We start from the raw sequence: 19,166 nt of genomic DNA, 5'->3' as shown, positions 1-19,166 counted from the left end.
GATCATACTTGGGGTATTTCTTAGTATTTGATTTATTTAGACAAGCTTGTATTGTTCATGTATGTTCATACCCCTACCACAATCCATCCAACTACACTTAAACAAAATAGTCTTGTACTCTTTTTTCAAACAAGTGTAAACACGATCAATTATGTCGTCTAGAATGCCAAATTACTCTCCACCATCCTCACTAAACACACACACACACACACCATAATTCATCGTAGACTTGTATTTGCCATGGGAATATGTATGTAAATTAAATCCACCAACAAAAATCTACCTCCAAGTTCGAACACGCTTGAAAGGACGCATGCACAATGCTTATAGGACATCCAAATTTGGTTTTTCTTCAACCACCTATTAACGTCCCAATTCATGAATTAAATAAACTAAATTGCAAGATCTATAATTCATATTTAAAGAACATCTAGAACGTTTCTATCACCTTGTGATGAAACCAATTAGAGAATTCAGCTTCACATTTCTCCATGACTTCTTCTCTACACAGATAAGGTCATGTACTAAGAACATAGTCCTCAAACTTCCTATTAGGTCAATGACGCAAGAGTATTTAGTATCTCAACCATTAAAAATGTTCAGAACTTTGAATTCAACTCCAACCTAAACACGTATACCTTTTGTATTCACCAAGAATTCCATTGTTCCGTAACATTAACAAATGAGCACCCTCAAGTTCCTTTTCATCTAAATACCAAGTTTTACCCTCAGTTGAGACACGATCGCTATCCAATGAGAACAACTCTAGTAATTCAGTGTTGTCCAATGTGGATTCCACGTCGACATTCACATTTCGACCGAGATCTCGTGTTTTGTGTCAATTGATGCCTAAAAGTAATTTGAGCAGAAGCTTGTTGTCTCTTTGGTGAGATACGCATTTCATATGGAACCTTTAACTCGAGCCTTGTTCCTAATTTTTCGTTTCAAGTGATTGTGGAAATTGCAATTATATTTATATAAATAAATGTGTAAAAGTGTCATGAAAAAGAATGATTTGTAAGAAAGAGGATGTGCAAGGGTCTTTGATTTACCTTTCGAAGGGATACATCCATCTATATTGAACAGGACCACATAACTTGCTCTCATATGGAAAATGAATAGGTAAATGCTCCATATAGTTGAAGAATGCAGGAGGGAAAACCTTCTCAAGCTTGCAAAGGATTTCATCTATGTTTTACTCTAATTGCTCCATGTCACTAACTGTATTGTGTAGACACACAAATCACGGAAGAATTGACTAATCTCTGAAACTGCATTCCAAATATGGACTGGGAACAATTACGTCATAGGAGTGGGCAACAACCTCTCTATGAACACGTGACAGTTGTGACTTTTCATTCCGTGAAGCTTACATGCTTGCAAATCTACGCATCTACTCAAATTGGAGGCGTATCCATTAGAAAAACAGTAGACACCTAAAAATGTCTCCCCGAAACCAAACCTGATGATGAACAAATTTTCACCACCATTATTGGTAGGGTTTAGTATTTCATCCTGGGAGTGCTTAAAATTCATATTCAATCAAATTCAATTCATAAACTCAGTCCTAATGTTTAGTCAAAGCATAGTCCAATTTTTATTTTGGCCCAAACCTTTTTATTCATTTCATATTATTTATTATTTTAGCCCAATCAAAAAATAAGAAACGAAATAGCCCGAAATTATGAAACGACGCTTAAAAATGTTGAGCGTAATTAGGGTAAAAGTGAATCTGGACGCAAAAATGGAAACAAAATCCACCATGTCACGGAAACAGATGTTGCGACACAGGAAATCTTGCCGCGTCACGGCATATTTTCCCGTGTCACGGTGCCCATTCCGTGACACAGAGTTATTCCGTGTTTTCTCCTCGTAAACCCTTCACGTGCTTTATCCTCTGTAATTCAAATCTTTCCCGCGTCACACCAGATTGCACCGCGTCACACTAAAGTGTACCGTGTCACGACTTACTTTGCCCTGTCGCGGTGTGCTTCTGACGTGTCGCGACATTATTTTTTAGGGTTTTTATCTTTTTAGGGTTCCGTGCGTTCCCTCATCTCATTTTGCCAATAAATACCCCCTTATTTCTGTTGTTCGAGGCACCAAATCATTCTCTCTTCCTCTCTTCTACACCAAAAATATCATTCTCTGTCTCTGTCTCTCTCTCTCTTTCTCTTTCTCTCTCTCTCTCTCTCTTTCTCTTTCTCTTTCTCTCTCTCTCTCTCTCTCTCTCTCTCTCTCTCTCTCTCATACTCCAAGCCTTAAACCTATATTTCTAATTACATCATTTCTTCCTTAAGCACTCCAAGGAGTCCATACTTAACCCAAGGTTCCGTCCTTAAACCAAGGTATAATTGACTGAGGGTTTGGACCAAATCAACTCTACTTTTTATTTAATTTAATTTCAATTTGATTAATATTTTTATTGAAGTTACTAGCAATTTATTCATTATGTATCAATTAAAAGAAGCGCGCGAAATGTGAGTAATTAATTAATTTAATTACTTATTTTATTTTCTTATTGCTAGTATCATTGTTAGGATTATTATCTGATTTGACTAACATTTGTTGTTGAATTTCTTCCAATATTAATGTTTATTTTATTATATTTTTTGTGATCACCATATTGCATGTTTAAAGGGAATATGTAATTGAAAATCATGCCTAATAAGATAATTTGGATGACCAGTTTAGGTTTCCTTTTAATCTTGTTATTAAATCAAGTGATCACAATATTTTAGAATTATATGTTGCATTAATATTCAACCAATATAGATTAATAATAGTTTGGAGCAAATTGAATCTTTGTTTGTATATACTTTTGAGATCACAGAAATCACTTTTCATTATAAGAATCGAGTATAGGCCAATACGGGCGAACGTGACTCCATGACTCACTTCGTACCATCATCCCCGATCCTCCTTTCGTGGTTCCGAACCATATGGAGTTAGTAATCTCATGGATTATGAATGGGGTATAACCTTCACGGGTCAATCGTTGTTACCTATCGTTGTGCCTTTATCATGGTTGTCTTTTATGATCCGTGAACGGTTTACAAGTTCCTTAAAATCTTGTTGGCAGCTCCCTACTTTCCTTGTCCCTAAGAGTATTATGTCAATTCCCACTTCCTATGAGTGCCAAGCATATTCACCCACTACTAGAAAAAGGCTGATTTCCGACGGAATTGTTCCGACGGACACGAAATTCCGTCGTAAACTTCGGAATTTTCGACGGATTTTTATTCCGTCGTTTATTTCCGACGGATTTTAACATTCCGTCAAAAATCCGTCGGAAATTTACGACGGAACAAAAATCTGTCGGTATAAATACACTTTCCGACGGAATTAAAATCCGTCGGAAATTTCCGACGGCAAATTCCGTTGGAAAATTAATTTTCCGTCGGAAATTTCCGACGGAATATTCCGTCGGAATATATGATTATATATAATAAAAAAAAACCCGGCCTTTTATAATCTTCCAGGGTTTTCTCCTCCTCTCTCCAACTTCTCTTTCATCTGCCTCCTCTCTCTCTCCAACTTCTCTTTCTCTCTCTTCCGCTCTTCTTTTTCTCTCTCTTCCACTTCTTCTCTTTCTCTGTTTCTCTCTCTCCTCCGCTCCTTCTCTTCCTCTCTCCTCCTCCATCTTCTTCTTCTTCTTCTCTTTCCTTATTTCTCTTCTATTTCTTGGGGTTTTTATGGTCAAAAATCGGCATTAATGGTTTCTTTGGTCAAATTTGACCATGAAAAGTGTAGATCTAGACTTTTCATAATCGAATTTGGCCTATTAAAACCAAATTTCAAGAATTCGAAGCCAATTTCAGTAAAAAAAAGGTATGTTTTTCGAGTCTTCTTTTTTGTTTTTGGTTTTGTGGTGGCTTGGTGCCGTGGTGGATTCGTTTTTATGGGTTAGGTGGGTTGGTCGGTTTTATGGGTTAGGTGGGTGGTCGAATCTGGTGGTTTGGTTGGATGTGGTGGGTTTTATGGGTTAGGTGGGTTATAGTTAAATGGGTAAGGGTTAAATGGGTTAAGGTGGTGGTAGATCTGGGTTATTGGGTTAGGGTCGTGGTGGGTCTGGTGGGTGGGTTAGTTCGGGTTAGGTGGGTTAGGGTTGAATGGGTTAAGGTGGTGGTGGATCTAGGTTATTGGGTTAGGGTCGTGGTGGGTCTGGTGGGTGGGTTAGTTCGGGTTAGATGGGTTAGGGTTAAATGGGTTAAGGTGGTGGTGGCGGCTTAGAGTTTGGCTTAGGGCTTGTGGGGTGGCAGTGGGGGTTGGACGTGGTGGTGTGTGGTGGTGTGGGGGTGGGGTGGGTTTTTTTTTTTTTTGGCTTGTGGGGTGGCAGTGGGGGTTGGACGTGGTGGTGGGTGGTGGTGTGGGGTGGGTTTTTTTTTTATTTTTTTTGGTAGAAGTTTCCGACGGATATTCCGTCGGCATTTTCCGACGGATTTGGTTTCCGTCGGAAATTTACGACGGACTTTTCCGGGCCCCAATTTGTCTTCCGATGCATGATTTCCGTCGGAAATGTGTTTCCGACGGAAATTTCGTCGGAAAAGGCCATTTTTCCTACGAAATGTTTTCTGACGACACGTTCCGACGGAATTCCGTCATAAAGGGTGTTTCCGAGGAATTTTTTCCGTCGGAAAACGGCACTTTTCTAGTAGTGACCACATGCTTTAACGTAGGCGCACTTCAAACGACGCTGACAAAAACGCAACCGTTTAACCCACTCACACAACACTTTTCTCTAAGCCTTGTCAAGAGCGAATGGCGCTTTTGGCATGAACTATTTTCCTCTATCGTCCTCCTGAAGATGAAGTTGTGGCCGTTTATAATATTTGGCAATGTCATTTCAAGCCGATGGTGTGTCATATGTATGCTTTTTCACATCCAATTATAGTGTGAATAAACTAACGAAAAAATTTCTTTTCAATGTGCATGCATCCAAGTTGTGACGGATGAGCAGATGCTTCCAATAAGGAAGCTCCCAAAGCATGCTTTGCTTGAACCACCGTTTTTTGGCTTTTTGAGGCGTTTCAGTGCCTTTGGCCCATCTATTGCCCTTGGAAGGTCTCTCGCACATTCCCACGATTCCTCTCCTGACATGATGCGTGGTGGTGAACCTTTTTTTACTTTGTTTTTACAAAGTGTAATTTTACGATTTCGAAAAGGGTGATCTGTTGGAAGGAATTGATGATGGCAATCAAACCAAGAAACTTTGCCACCATGTTCATGCTAAAATGCTTTGCTTTTATCCATGAAATAAGGACAAGCCTTCTTACCAGCTGTGATCCAACCAGACAACATACCATAAGCCGAAAGTCACTAACGGTCGTAACGGTCCAAAGGATGGCTGCTCGAAGATTGAAATTTTGTTTCCTCGAAATGTCATAAGTATTTGCGCCAACTTCCCATAATTGTTTCAACTCTTCTATTAACGGTTCCATATACACATCCAAGTTGCCTTTAGGGTTTTTTGGACTTGGAACGAGCAACGAAAGGAACATAAATTGTCTTTTCATACACATTAAGGGAGGCAAGTTATAAGGGGTCAAAATGACAGGCCAACATGAATATTGTCCCCCAAACTTACCATGAAGATCAAAACCATCCGTACACAAGCCAAGTCGAACATTACGAGGCTCATTGGAAAAATCTGGAAAGCAACTATCGAGGTGTTTCCAAGCTTCACTATCACTAGGGTGCGCCATTGTGCTTTGAATTCGAGGATTTTTTTGAATGCCATGTCATTTTCTCCGAAATATTCTTGGTTGCGTAGAGCCTTTGCAGCAACCTAGGTGTGATCGGGAAATAAAATAAAACATTTAAAGGCTTTAAGCTACCTTTAGAAGTGTTCTTGTATCTGCTTCTACCACACACCCTACATGTAGATAACTTAGCATCATCCTTCCAAAACAGCATACATCCTTTCGGGCATGCATGAATCTTTTCATGATGCAACTCCAATCCCTTCACAATCTTCTTCACCTCATTGAAAGTGTCGGCCATATGGTTGTTGTTAGGAATCGCTTCATTCACCAAAGAAGCAAACCCATCAACACATATGTGGGGAAAATTATACTCGCACTTAAGACTAGTAATTCTGGCAGCCATCTCTAACACATACAATGTAATTCCTTCGTATAATGGTTGTTCAGAAGCCTTCAAAAAACCGAGAAAATGTTGTGCATTAGGCTCCTTCTCTGAGGAACCCCCAGCCTCTTCGGAATGCCCTGGCCTTGATCTTCATTATAACCAAAAGCATCGAAAACCATTTCACGATATTCAATCATTTGACTGTCATTCAGGAACTCCTAGAAACCCTTCCCCATGACACATCCACTCATAGTAATCAGGTACAAAAACCTTGCGATACAAATGAATTTTAACCATTTCCGTATCCTAAAGTCGTTTGTTCTTACATTTAAAACATGGACACCTAACTTCATTCGGGTTGCTGCTCTCGGGATGATCTTCCACGCATTTAAGGAATTCATCTATGCCTTTCACAAAGTCCGGATTAATAGAATGCCCAACCTTCCTTTTATACATCCAGCTACGTTCTCTTCGTTTCATGATTACAACTTCAACACAACTCACGCATATGTATAATCACATTAGTCACAATGCGTATTGAATATTCATTATCCATCAAAATGTTATGGAAATGCAAATGAGATTATAAATAATGTCCAAAGGTCTTTATCACTCCAACCTAACCCATCCTTAGACGTTTAATCTCTCTATTGAATGTATGCCAGGTTTTAATTCTATGGAAAATTCGGCAGCATTTCCCTTGAGTTCTCCACGTACACGATGTAGGCTATTAGATAACCCGTCATATGTATCAAGAGAACATTGTAGAGAAATGACAAACCAGGATATTCCTTAAAATCAATAACAAGGCATACATTCACCACCTAAGTGAGAATAAACGTACAAGGACAGTCCCAACCGGGGACTATTCAAGACATACTCTTAATGAGTATGCCTTGAACGAGTTTCTAGGGAAATGATTATGGAAATGGTTCATTTAAAAATATATAAAGTAAAGAACACATCCATTGTATTAAACAAATATATTATAATCATAACTAAATTGATAAAAACAATTAGTGTTCATAATTAAAGTCAAATAAACTAAACTAACATATTATTTTATCAAAATAAACTAAACTAACAAATATTTTTAACTAAATAAACTAACATACATAATTAAGATAAAATAAATTAAACTAACATATTATTTTTATCAAATAAACGAAAATAACAAATATTTTAAACTAAATAAACTAACATACATAATTAAAGTAAAATAAACTAAACTAACATATTATTATTATCAAAATAAACTAAACTGACAAATATTTTTAGCTAAATAAACTAACATACGTAATTAACGTAAAATAAAATAAACTAACATATTATTTTTATCAAAATAAACTAAACTAACAAATTTTTTCAACTAAATAAACTAACATACATAATTAAAGTAAAATAAACTAAACTAACATATTAATTTTATCAAAATAAACTAAACTAACAAATATTTTTAACTAAATAAACTAACATACATAATTAAAGTAAAATACACTAAACTAACATATTATTTTTATCAAAAGTAACAAATATTTTTAACTACATAAACTAACATACATAATTAAACTACAATAAACTAAAATAACATATTACTTTTATCAAAATAAATTAAACTAACAAATATTTTTAACTAAATAAACTAAAATACATAATTAAACTAAAATAAACTAAACTAACATATTATTTTTATCAATATAAACTAAACTAACAAATATTTTTAACTAAATAAACTAACATACATAATTAAACTAAAATAAACTAAACTAACATATTATTTTCATCAAAATAAACTAAAATAACAAATATTTTTAATTAAATAAACTAACGTACATTATATTAATACAAACTAAACAAACATACATAATTATATTAAACTAAACCAAACTAAACTAACATATCATAATACTACACATTCATTTCAAATATTTCAACATATTTAAACATAAATATAACAAACATGTATTACTCTAAACCAAAAACAAAAATAAACTAACAAATTTCTACATACAATTACTCACTAACATCTCATGTATCAACTAAACTAAGAATTTTATGGTTTATAATGTCACTAACCTCTAGATGTGCACTTTTTCTTGACAGTTAGACCAAGAAAATCCACAAATCATACAAATAAATAAAATTGAAAACTAATTTATTGTTTATGAAGTGAGTTTTAATTAGTGTTAAAAAAATTTAAGAAGGCAAGACTTACCACCAGCTCCACAACAGCGGGAGGTTGAAGATGGTGGTGGATCTAATCGCATAGCTTGAAGGTGGTGGTGGCCTCTGTCAAACCAAAACTGGTTATTAGGGTTTACCAAAAATAAAAACAAAAAAAAACAAAATACTTATTTAGCTGCGGCCCGAGAGAGACAAGGCGACTGTGGTTGATGCCGGTTAATGGTGGTGGCTGGTGGACGCCCTGTGGTTGGTTGTGGTTAGGGTTTACCAAAAAGCAAAAAAAAAAAATCAACCCAAATACACTTACAAACGGCGGGCGAACGGGAGGAGAATGGCAGGGGAACGGCGGGGGAACGGAGGGCGAACGCCGTGGGAACGGAGGGCGAACGACGGCTTGAACTTCCTCTTTCTCACTTTCTTTTTTTCATTTTCTGTGTTCCCTTTTTTCTCCGTTTCGTTAAGTCAGGAATTCGAGGAATTGTGTTTTGTTATTACAAATTTCCGACCAAATTAAATTCCCTCGGATATAATAATTTTCGAGGGAATTAAATTCTATCGGAAATTTTTCGACGGAAAACGGATTTTCCGTCGAAAACACCATTTTCCGACGGATTTTTTCGAAGCACAATTTTTCGTCGAAAATTTCAAAATTTTTGACGGAAATTTTGGTCCATTAGAAATCACCCTATTTCTAGTAGTGAAATTAGCTTTAGCTCTAGAGATTGAGGGATATAAAAATATTCTAAATCTTGGTCAATTTTTAGTCATGGATAAGTATTTGGGTGCCCTTATTAATTTTACTTCAAGGAAGAAGCTGACATTACTTTTAAGTTAGCTTATATTTCTAGAAATTGTGAGAGGATGGATATTAATACGTTTTGGTAATTGTTGGTTGTAGAAGAGTACGAGTTGAATGACTTTTTACAATAGTAGCGATTTTGGAATTATACCAGCCCCCACCCCACACCACCCCAGGCCCCTCCCTAGCCCACCAACCCTTACCCTGTCCCCACCTCACAACCACTTGCATCCTGGCATAACCAGGCCTACCCCACCATCAAAACACCACCACTAGCCCCCACCCCCACACCACCCCACCCCACACCACCAGCCCCCCTGGTACAACTAGCCCTACCTTACCATCAACCCCTACAAGATTAAAAAAAAAAAACGAAAAATAACCAAAATAATCTAAAGAAACAAATAATAAAATTTATAAACTACCATTATAATGACATCAAAAATTAAATACAATTAGAATATTTTTTATAAAAAAAATAAAACTAGATCTGTAATATAACCTAAACTAAAACAAGATCTGGTGTTGCACGGTGGTGTTGTTGTGATGGTGGTTGTTGCTGCACGGTAGTGTGTTGTTGGGTCGTTGTTGTTGTTGTGCGATGTTGTTGTTGATGTTGGTGGTTGTTGTTGTTGATGATGATGTTAGTATTGGTGTTGGTGTTGATGTTGGTGGTCGTTGTTTTTGGTGGTGGTTCTTGTTATTGCGGTGGTTAGTTTAGGCGTAGGTGGTGTGATATAGGAGGTGGATTGGTGGTGGTTAGAAAGAGAGGAAAGAAGAGGGGAGAAGAAAGAGGTGAGAAAGAGAAGAAGAGAAAAGAGAAAAGGAGAGAGACAAAAGAGAAGGGGAAAGAGAAAGAGGAGAGCCTCAAAATAGAAAAGGGGGGTTGTGGTTTAGGGTTTTCTTCGTATGTTTTTTTAATTATATTCGAATGAAATTTAAATCTGTCGAAAATGGTAATTTATGAAAAATCCGTCAGAAATTACATTGTAGACACCTGATTGTGTCTCCCAAAAAACCAAACCCAGTGATGAGTATCTTTCACGTCATTGATTATCGAGTAAGGTGAAATGCTGAAGGGTCTCGTGAATTTCCATTTTTCAAAAATGTTTTAATCTAAAAAAATTTCATTTCATATTTCTACAAAATCATTTATTTGGTGTCTTATTTATGAAAAACGTCCAAACCGGTAGATTTTGGTCCATAATCTGGGTCCAATAATGTGTAGTTGGATAGGGTTTAAAAAGAGCTTTCAAACGATATACTATAAACCTAATTCTGAGTTATAACGAAAATGTTATGGCCAAAATACTAAACTGGACCCAAATCGAGCTTTATATGCGGACTCAATGATCATGTGGAGGGTCCATTAATATTAATAATATTTTTAAAAACCATTAGGATTTATTTAAAATATCTAGAATTATCTAGAAGGTTGTTTTAAATTCTAAAGGCATTAGGATTGATTATTGGCTTCTAGAATCTTCTAAAAGGTTATATCGAATAAAACAAGCATTTTAATAGATTTAATTTTGATTTAATAAAGGATAAGTACGGATATTCGACTAACCCAATTTGATTGGAATTCGAATTCCGTACGAATCTTATCTTTTAAAAATCATCGCGCAACGATGAAAATATCGTGACACAAAGAAGCCATCGCGCGACACGAGGAATTTATCGCCACGTGATGAATCTATTTTACACCGGATGGGATTCAGATCGTTTTTTTAATCGTTTTCGGTCGTTATTTTTTTTCTATAAATAGGGTCGTTTTTCTCCGTTTTGATTCAACAACAATCATCATCTCTTCTCCCCCCCTAAGCTAAAGCTTATTCCTTCTTTCTCTCTCTTAATTTTCTAAGTCAAGCCTAGCCACATAAAAATACATTCTCTTTAATTTTTCTTGATTTGATCATCATTCGTCCTTCACTAGACTCGAATACACCTATATAAGCTCGAAGTTGCCTTAGACCTCGACGTGAAAGGTTGATAGTTTTGAGGGTTTGGTCCCAAATCTATATTTTAATTTGATTTGTTTTTTTGTTTGGTTTAATATTTTATTGAAGTTTACTAACATGTGTATTCTTTTAATAGAAAGAGGTACAAGACTTCAAAGTAGGTAATTCAATTACTTAACTATTCTTTTGATATAGAAATCATATTTATAATATCACCTTAATTCCTAGTATCATGTTAGGATGTCTTTATGATTCCTAGTATCAAGTTTAGGGGATTAACTAATAAATCTAATATCATGTCATGTTTCTAGTATCATATTAGGGTTAAAGCTTTGATCTTTAATATTTAGTGACATGCTAGGATTTGTTATTTATCATGTTAGTATCATGCACAGGATCTTGCTAATATTATGCTTGGAGAATTATTATGATGATGATGATTTGTTGTGTCAATTATAAATATCGATGCATGATTATTCATGATATTATTGTTATTGCTTGATCACGCCCTCTCTTGCAGGTTTAAAGGGAATTTGTACTTGATATCACGCTTAATAAGATAACTAATAATTTGATTTTAGGCTAATATGATTTTAATTCAAGTAATCGCCAATAATAAATTTATTTGTGCATTAATAATCAATCAACGTAGATTAAATATGCTTAGAATTAATTTATTGATTGTATGTTGATTGAAAAGTGTGCACATGAATATGAGAATAATAAAGTAGAGGCCTATTTTAAGCGGATTCAGTCTCTTCAGATTGGATTTGTACCATCATTCTCGAATATCCAGTCATGATTCAGGACCACTATGGAGTTATCAATCTATGTGATCGTGAATGGGGTGTAACCTTCACACCCGTGGATTGTTTACAATTTCCTAAAACTTGTTGACGACTCTTTTGCTCTAGCTTTTTTCCTTTTGGACGCCACCACGCTTACATGCATGATCACAGTGGGGCTCAAATTTGATGTTTGAAATATTCCCTACAGTTTTTGGCGACTCCGCTGGGGAGGATTTCTATTTTAGTTCCTGTAATTTATTTTGGCAATTGATTTAGAATGAGTGGATGAGCTTTGAAATGTTATAAATATTCATGTGCGTAATTTTGATTGACATTGTAGCATAAGAATAAAAAAGGTCCGCATTGGAAAGACCATCCGTAATTGTAGACACCTAAAAATGTCTCCTCAAAACCAAACCCGATGATGAACAACCTTTCACCGCCATTATTGGTCGGGTTGAGAATTTAATCTTTGGAGTGCTTAAATCCATATTTTCATTTCATAAACCAACCCAATTCCTAGCCCATTTTCCCAAACCATATATAACTTATTTTCCTCTTTTCGGGCCTTTAAACCCAAAATAATTCATTTTGTGTCCTTTAAAACCATTCATTTCGTGTCCTTTTTATAAAAACGTTTTAACCAGTTTATTTTGGTCCATAATCTGGGTCCAATGATTGAATAGTTGGATGGGGTTTGAAAAGATCTTTCCAAAAATATATTATAAGCCCAAATCCGAGTTATAACGAATGAATTATGGCCAAAATACTAAACCGAGCCCAAACCGAACCTAAGTCCACCTTACCTACGACCCAATGATCATGTGGAGGGTCCAAAGGATTTAATATTTTAATCTCATTCCTAAAACAATTAGGATTAGTTGTAATCCCTATAAGTTTCTAAAAGATCTTAATTATCCTTTATGAAAAGATAAGATTAAAGAGTTTGAAATTGAATAAAACTTTTCTTTTTGAAAGTCCTAATTCTATTCGAATTGAAAGACGTTAAAAAATAGTCAGATATTATTTTTGTGCCTCATATTTTTTATCCAAATCATAGATGGTTGAATATCCCTTGAAATTATCTTTCCAATGATATATTATAATATTAATTCCGAGCTATAACGGAAAAGATATGATTGAAATATCAAACTCTATTCAAAACTGACACCGTCTCACTATTTCGACCATATCTTTTATTCAACAAAATATTTTAATCTGATTTTAATTGGGTTAGAAAGTAGACTTCAACAGCTTTCCAACGACATATTATTTATCCTATTCCGTTTTCTGGATCAAAAGATATGATAAAAACAAAAACCGCAAAAATTGTTGTCTATCGCAAGAGTTTTATTCCGATTCGAATTCTTATCTTTCTTGATTCTTTGACCCCTCTTTTTTTCTTATAAATAGAGGTCATATCTCCCCTTTTTCATTCATCAACAATATTGATGACAAAATCATTCTCTTCTCCCTCTTTAGCCTAAATACTAGTCACCCTATTCTCTCAAAATACTTCCCCTAAGCACTCCAAGGAGTCCATACTTGACCCGAGGTTCTGTCCTTAAACCAAGGCATAAAAGGTAGAATTAACTGAGGGTTTGGACCAAATCAGCTATACTTTTAATTTAATTTAATTTCCATTTGATTTATATTTTTATTGAAGTTACTAACAGTTTATTCATGATGTAGCAATTCAAGGAAACGCGGAAAGTGAGTAATTAATCACTTAATTACTCTTATTTTTATTCTTGTTGCTAGTATCATGATTAGGCTAATTTATATTTGATTTGACTAACAATTTATTGTTAAATTGCTTCCAATATTAATGTTTATTCTATTATTATTTATTGATCACCATATTGCATATTTAAAGGGAATATGTAGTTGAAAATCACTCCTAATAAGATAATTTGGACGACCGGTTTAGGTTCCTTTTAAATCTTGTTGTTGATTAAAGTGATCACTAATATTAGAATCATATGTTGAATTAATATTCAACCAATTTAGCCTAATAATAATTTGGAGCAAATTGAATCTTTATTTGCATGCCTTTGAGATTACAGGAATCACTTTTCACTATAAGAATCGAGTAGAGGCCAATACAGGCGAATGTGACTCCACGACTCACTTCGTACCATCATCCCCGATCCTCCTTTCGTGGTTCCGAACCATATGGAGTTAGTAATCTCATGGATATGAATGGGGTGTAACCTTCACAGGTCAATCGTTGTTGCCTATCGTTGTCCCTTTATTCGTGGTTGCCTTTTATGATCCGTCAACGGTTTACAAGTTCCTTAAAAACTTGTTGGCGGCTCCCTACTTTCCTTGTCCCTAATCGTATTATGTCAATTCCCACTTCCTATGAGTGTCAAGCATATTCACACATGCTTTAACGTAGACACACTTCGAGCGACGCCTACAGTAATGCATAAAAAATATAGGATTTTTACACGTAGGAAATTAGGAAATATCTTTCATAACTAGAATTGAAAAATTTCTACGAAAATCGAAAAATCCTAAGAACACAAAAGGTTGTCGAGGAGTTTAGGAACTGTCGCAAGACGTCGCGCCGAGTTCTTCCAACACCGAGCTAGAAATATGCCTTCTTGTTTTGACCGATTCTAGTACTATTTAGCCAATTTTACTTCCTGGTTGATTTTTTTCCTTCTTTTTTGAAACCCATTTGTGTTCTACATGTGGCTTTAGCCCTTGGGAATTCACGCTCCATCTACCCAATCAAATGCTCCGTGCAACGACGGGTACATTCGAGTTTGTGAATTCAATAAACCATGGAAATAAGTCTAACTTGCGGGGTCCCATCCATACGCGCCAACCCTTCCAAAGGCAATGCTTCCACGCGATGCATTCAGACTCATAACCATGGACGCTCTTTAACTACCATAATCCTTGAACTTTAGAGAATTAGAGTCATGATTAGGTTGCAAACTCATTGCATCTTGTTGTGACTATTTGACTACTTGTGCATCACTTACTTTTACACACTTACTTGTGATTAAACTAACCGTTTGTGTTTACTTGTGTTTATAAATAAAGTCTTAACAAACTAACCAATGAATAAAGGATTTTGCTTAATTAATTAATTAGAATTAATAAAATCTAATTACACTCGACTTAGAAAGACTATAGGCTTACCTTTTCGAAAGGAATATCGAAAACAAGTTAAAACTAATGTTCCAGTCTCGGTGCTGAAGTTTGACTTGTGACGTAAAGCACCAGCTTCCATCGCCACGCAATAGAAATATCGTATAGCGATGGGACTGACGCGACGCGATAGTTCCATCGTTGTGCGATCGTTTGGTTTCTTTATGAGTCTTTGCGTCGAGCCTAATTCACATAGTTAATTATTTTAATTAATAACCGAGGTCCTAATTTGGTCTTTGTTTAAGTGTCATCACACGAGTCTTAAGCATGTCACTTTCACTTGCTAGTCAATGCACACACTTTGTATATATGTCACCTTGACCATGTCTAGAAGTCTTGTGTGCGTGTTTTCCGTCATTTTTTTTAGAGGGGTAATCCGAATTTTATCCTCCCAACATAAACCATGTTGCTTGAACCTTGATTTGATCCCCATACTTGATTCCCAAAATATGCAACCATTTTTTTTTTTTTTTTGCATTTCTTAAATCAATAAAAATTAAAATTCAATACGAGTCGAGTCATTAAAAGAGTCAATGTTTTAATATTACAGCGAAGGGCATCTAGTCATGGACAACACCTTCTTTCAAGTAATACTTTTTTATAGACCAATTCGTCGAAGAAGATCGTTCAGAACAAGGGCCATTCAAGAAGAATTCCATCATCTTTAACATACTGTGAATGGACTTACTGAGATGTTTCAGGGGCTTGCTACACAAGTCAATGATCTTAGCAAGCAAGTGCCAGTCGACACCATCAAACGCATATAAGAAAGCTTGAGTCAAATGTCTAATGACTACAAATTTCACGGGATTAGATCCCAAGGGGTCTTAGTGGACAAAGAACTTCCGTAAAAGTTCAACACTAATGACATCCCTAAGTTCAAGCCAACTGACAATCCTTACTTTCACTTAAGGGCTTTCGAGACAATTATAGATATTAAAGGAATTGATAGGATATTTTTTCCTTTCTATTTTCCCACTTTCGTTCTCTTGAAATAGAATGTCAACAATGTTTTTTCTCTTTAGACAAAAAGAAAGATTACTGTTGGGAGTTTATCACGAATGCCTTTATTGATATATACAAGTGTAAAATTCAAGTGGAAACTGATCATAGAGAGCTTGAAATCTTAAAACAAAAAGAAAATGAGGGATTTACCGCTTTCTATAATAAGTGGAAGGAAACTTCCACTATGATGATTGAAGTCCCTATTGAAAGGGAATCTGTAAGAACGTTCATCAAGAACCTTCAAGACAAGTATTCGAAGCATTTAAAAAATCAAAATAATTTGAATACTTTCAAGGCTGTTTATAACATGGGCATTGATATTGAAGATGATCTTGCAAAGCAGAAAGCTACTAACAATAACAGCAATGGTTGGAAAGGAAAAAGGAATGATAATCCTTCTTCTTCCAAGGCCACCCATTCCAATAACGTTAGCACCTTCAATTTGAATGAAGTCCTCGCCATGAACAATCAAGGGCAAACAAAGAAATTCAGGAGAAACTTTACTCCTATTGGAATGAGCTATAACACCGCTTTTGACCGTCTTCATGCCAACTGACTCATTACTCCTATTGGACCTATGCAAGATCCACCCGTTGAAAGGAGGACAACTAGTTGGAATCCAAATGCACACTGAAAATATCACCAAGGTAAGGGGCCACTCTACTGAGAGTTGTTGAAAATTAAAAGAAACCATTCAAGACTTGATCAACAACAACAAACTCCCATTGCCTCCTACTAGAAAGAAACCAAGTATCAATAATGTTTTACTTTCAGATTCTTTAGCAATTTTTGATAAACAAGATCCTATCGTTCCATCACTCCTCATTAAGCCAATAAGAGAAGTTCATGCCATAGAAGAAGAGGAGGAAACTTTCTTTGATGCCATGAGCGATTTCCATGAAGAAGCTAAGCCTTTTAACTACAGGTCAATGGGTCGCCAATAGAGAAGAAGTGAACGCCCTTATGAACACATTAGATGAAATAAGGGGAATGCTTGAAAGTTTCTGCAAGCAAGCAGAGGAAGCCCAAAAAAGACGCACCCTTGAAAAAGAAAAATGTACTTCTTTCTCAAGCATTGCTGAAAGAAAACCATTTACTTTTAACGTGGTTACACCACCAAGAAAGAATGACCAACTCTATATACCCATTGGTGTCCTTTACAAAAAAATGTTCAATATGCTCTTCGAGTTGGAAAAAATTAAACCTCTTGAGCCAATACCATTTGAATCCCTTAAAAGAAGAGACAAATTCTACTACATGTACCATCAATCTGGGGGGGCACACATTAAAAAATTGCTTCAAATTCAAATATCTTGTCCAAGGATTCATAGATATTGGAAAACTTATCCCAACAATGAAAAACTTCTTGGAAAAAAATGTCAGTATTAATGAAATTTGGGACAGTGATGATGAGGATGTCTACCTCAAAGACATGGAAGAACCTACACTTACTACAATCTACCCAGTCGATGATATTTGGGACGAGGAAGACTCTCCAATCGATTTCCATATATGATCAGGAAGGTTGCAACCCCCAGGCACGAACGCACCTATCCCTACTACTCAACAGATTCCAGTACCCCTCATAGAAGACAATGATATTGTCAAACAACTCAAGAAAACTAAGGTTGAAATGAATGTGTAGAAGCTTCTAGCTTCATCCCATGGACATGGAGTCGCAGTGATGGATGCTCTAGCCAAAGTAAGGATAGATTCTGAGAATACTCCACGGGGTTTAGCAAACTTCTTAACAAGTGATCTCCTAGTCCCATCAATTTGATCACCTATTCTGACAAGGATTTACCCCAGGAAGGTGACAAACACAAAAAAGCCTTGAACCTCACGGTGGTCTTTAAGAGAATGAATGTGCCAATGACTCTTGTGGACAATGGGTCAACAATTAATGTTTGCCCACTTCGAACTACAAGGATGTTGGGGATAAAAGATGAGAATTTGTCTCCATCCATGCAAGGAATAAAAGCCTATGATAGCACTCGTCGTCAAGTTCTTGGAACCATCACCGTGAATGCCACCGCAAGAGTCATTGAACATAACTACTTTTCAAGTAGTAGACATCAAAGCTTCATTCAACTTATTGTTGGGACGCTGCCCTTGGATTCATGACCTTAAGGTCGTCCCTTCATCCCTCCATCAACAAGTTAAAGCTATAGTTGGAGGAATTCCTGTTACAATTGATGCTTCCCCTGTGAGAATCAAGTCAGCTGATAAACCAATATATCATTAATGTGGAGCACGATGAGAATGATGAAGATTTATGGGGCTTTATCGCCGAAGAGGTCTCTTTAATAGAAGAAAATAAAAAGACCCTTCTCGACTACAACCCCTATTCAAATCTTATAGTTAATGCTATCCTTAAAAAAATAAGGGCATTTTTCTGGAATGACTCTAGGAAAGGCGAAAGGGATAGCTAAGCAAATGAGACTACTTGACCTCCCTAAATTAGATACTTTTGGACTTGGTTTCGAACTGACTCTAGAAGATCTTAAGCGATCCAGGGAAAAAACCAATGCACGAAGAATAGCTCTCACCCAGAAGAAGGCAATCCCAATAGGGAGCGAATGTAACTCCATGACTCACTTTGTGCCATCATCCCTGATCCTCCTTTCGTGGTTCTAAAGCATATGGAGTTAGTAATCTCATAGATTATGAATGGGGTGTAACCTTCATAGGTCAATCGTTGTTGCCTATGGTTGTCCCTTATCGTGGTTGCCTTATAATGATCCGTGAACGGTTTACAAGTTCCTTAAAAACTTGTTGGCGGCTCCTTACTTTCCTTGTCCCTAATCGTATAATGTCAATTCCTATTTCCTATGAGTGCCAAGCATATTCACAACATGTTTAAGTAATCGCACTTTGAACGACGCCTACAACCGTGTACCCCTGAAAACTTTTAAATGCACCATATATCCTTGAGGTTGAAAAACTGCACCAAATGCCCTTAGGCTCACAATAAATGTTAATTTTGTTAAATTGAGACCCTATGAATCAAATTCTATTAAATTATTAAAGTTTAATGCTATTATAATGCTAAATCATTTAATTTTAAAGTAAACTTAATTAATAAAACAAATTTTAACATCCAAAACTTTAGGATTTAGAATGATCGACGGAATTCAAATTTTGATGTAATTTATGATTTTAGGCAGTTTTACT

Source organism: Chenopodium album, chromosome 8 (genome assembly GCF_948465745.1).
Source record: "Chenopodium album chromosome 8, dcCheAlbu1.1, whole genome shotgun sequence".
Taxonomy (NCBI): domain Eukaryota; kingdom Viridiplantae; phylum Streptophyta; class Magnoliopsida; order Caryophyllales; family Amaranthaceae; genus Chenopodium; species Chenopodium album.
This window is presented reverse-complemented; position numbering follows the sequence as displayed.